Raw genomic sequence first — 2977 nt, 5'->3', positions numbered from 1 at the left:
AAATATGTATATGAACATTACATTTTTATAACTTTTGATAGACAACCGATTTTGATGAAATAACGATTAGCGTTCACGCGACGTGTATATAATTAAGACGTAATTTTACTAATTATACACGTTTCCGTAAACATCCGTTTATTAAAATTTTGACAGATTTGTTTGTACATTTTTATCTCTTATTTCATCCCCATGTGGGTCGAAATTTAATAAATGCAGGAAGTAATGTTTATTTACTTTTTATCAAGTGCGTAAATACAAAGTTCCGTGGTTTTATCTTCGATAATGACGAATTTCCATACAAAATTGCATCCTATTTAAACCCTGTCAAGCATTTTTTCGCAATAAAAAATAGCTTATGTTCTTTTCCAAGATCTAGTCTATCTCTGTACCAAATTTTATCAAAATTTGTTCAGTGGTTTAACCATGAAAGCATGTTAGCCGGACAGACATAGGCACTTTCGCATTTTTAATATTAGTAGAGATAAGTAAGATATACTGATTAAAAAAAAATCTGCAATCGCAAACTTAAGATCCCTGTGCGCATACGACTTTTACATTGTTACATCTGGCCTATACTTTTTTACGGGTGCGAAGCATGGAAAATTAAAAAAAAAACAACATGGCAACTTTTGGAGACTGTCAAGAAAAGAAAAGTTGCATATCTCGGATACGTGCTTAGGCATGAAATATAATAACTTTTGCAACTCATTATGATGGGAAAGGTTGCCGGAAGGAGAGCTTTTGGTCGCAATAAAGTGCTGGTTGTGCAACATCCGAGAATGGACGGGAATCGCGAATGCGATCGAACACTTTCGCCTCGCGAAGAACAAGAATGAGTATTCAAAGCCGACTGCCAACCTCCGCTAGTCGGAGTGGCACTCGAAGCAGAAGAAGATAAAAGAAAAAAAAAATTGAAGCAACTACTAAAAAAATGAGTTTAAAAATTAAAACCAGACTACGGAAAAAACGCACTTTAATAAATATGAAACAAGAAAAAAATGTCTAATATTCTTATATACAAGTGTTATTCAATATTTATTAACGATGAACCTCTCCTAATGAAATTAATTTTAATCGTTTTATTAAATAAAGTTCGAGTAGTAAATCGATATTTGTTCCATCAACTAAAATCGATTTTATAAAGTTTGATGGTTGGCAGCACTGCATCGTTCGTCGTTTTCGACTGGTCACTGGAGGTGTTCTCTTTCGTGACCTCTTTGTAGGTTCATTTCCTTTTTACCTCAGAGTAGGAGTGGTCGGTTGGTTATCGTTACCACTATTCATTACCAGTAACCGGCGCTTTGTAATTTATAACGATAAAATGTCATTAAATTTGTAAGTATTACCAGTTAATATCGTTTATTATTAGCATTCATTATATTATACGTTATATATATTCTTCTATTCGTTTCAGATTATATCCAGATAACATAACGGAGGATTATCTACGTCATCAATTTTATTTCAAATATTTAACGGGTTTCCGGATGCCGAACCGTAAGTAAAACAATTGTATTCGCCTAATGAATGCATTCGATTTATTTATCGTGGCATATAAAATAGTTTTGTTTTAATTTCAGTCAATGTACTAAAACCGGCCACGTGGTTATGTCACATAATACCCAATTTTGATATCTTCATACACCCCACAGGTGAGTTGGTGCATTAGTTACATTATTAATCAAAAACCTACACGGTTCAGTATTAATTTCAATTATTTTTTTTGATATTTAAAACAAAAATTGAACTTGGCTTTTGACAGCATACTATACCATAATCCAATCGGAGTAAAGGTACACAATGCATGCGATTTTCTCATTGTTCTGCTGTATTATGCGCCATAAACAGTTCTTGATTAATTTACCTTTAATTATAATACAAAACTATTTCACTTAACTAATTATAGCCACATTAATTTAACTTTCGAATTTCCGATTACAACTTCGCGGACATTGAAAAAGCCAATTTTTCACGAATCCATAGTGAATTACAATATAAAAAAAAGTAATTATAGATTTTACATGATATCGACCAATGATATCGGTATCAAAGTTGTTTATTTGGGTTTACTCCTCTTGTATTGAATCTTAAAGTGTTTAAACAAATTTTAAGATTTCATTTTATTTATTTTAATATTGTTATTGTTTTTTTATACTGTTGTATTGCTAATTAAGTAAAATTTAATTAATTTCCTATATTGGTGCCTAAAATGTTAACTTCAATCATAAGTTGACTGGCGATTTACCTGAGGCTTCGCTCAGGTCATAGTTAGGATTAGGAATACACATATGCAGAATCAGTGAAATTAGACACATGCAGGTTTCTTCATGATGTTTTTCTTCTCCACCAAGTGTGAGATAAATCATAAACATAAATTAAGCACATTGAAATTCAGTGGTGCTTGTGCAGTTTTATATATATGTATTAAATTTTAATAATTTATTTTCTACTTGTCTCTATTTTAATCTTAAGAACTAATATTTATCTAAGAAATTAATAAGATGTTTTGTTTTCAGGGTGAGAGATTTTTATTATGTTACAATAGTAATATAATAACATTAATGAGCCGAAGAGTTCTTGCTGAGATGGAGCTGTTGCTGTGCTGTTTTGTTGAAGATTAAACTGCTGCATGTCCAATAAGCTGCTTTGCTTTGCTCTTGGAGATTTTGCAACATAACTTGATTAGCGAACGGCTTTACGAACGCTGCTTAAACTATAACACAGCTATATGATTGCTTTCTATAAAAAGTTTTTTAGCTTAAAGATGAAACAGTAAAAATTCAACGATGGCGTTTGTATGTATGTTACGGTTAATTAACAAATTCATTAAATATGATTCAAGAATATATGAAGAATGTATTGTAGTATAAAGTTAGTTATATTATGAACTAAATGTTTGACTCTTGTGATATCACATTTCAAAAAATTATCTCTATGTAGGGGAATTAGGGCAAATGTGTATTTTAAATTAAAA

The 2977-nt window shown here is 31.1% G+C and overlaps 1 long non-coding RNA gene across 1 annotated transcript; it reads left to right on the top strand.

The window, feature by feature from the left end:
• The first annotated feature begins 1252 nt into the window (after window positions 1-1252).
• LOC126778624 (uncharacterized) lies at window positions 1253-2629 on the top strand. The gene is made up of 4 exons (XR_007670172.1): window positions 1253-1338; window positions 1418-1500; window positions 1584-1655; window positions 2520-2629. It is a non-coding gene; the product is annotated as an uncharacterized LOC126778624 (long non-coding RNA).
• The last annotated feature ends 348 nt before the right edge of the window (window positions 2630-2977 follow it).

This window comes from Nymphalis io, chromosome 26 (genome assembly GCF_905147045.1).
Source record: "Nymphalis io chromosome 26, ilAglIoxx1.1, whole genome shotgun sequence".
Classification (NCBI taxonomy): Eukaryota; Metazoa; Arthropoda; class Insecta; order Lepidoptera; family Nymphalidae; genus Nymphalis; species Nymphalis io.
Note: the sequence above shows the minus strand (reverse complement) of the source record. Positions and strands in the feature narration are given on the sequence as shown.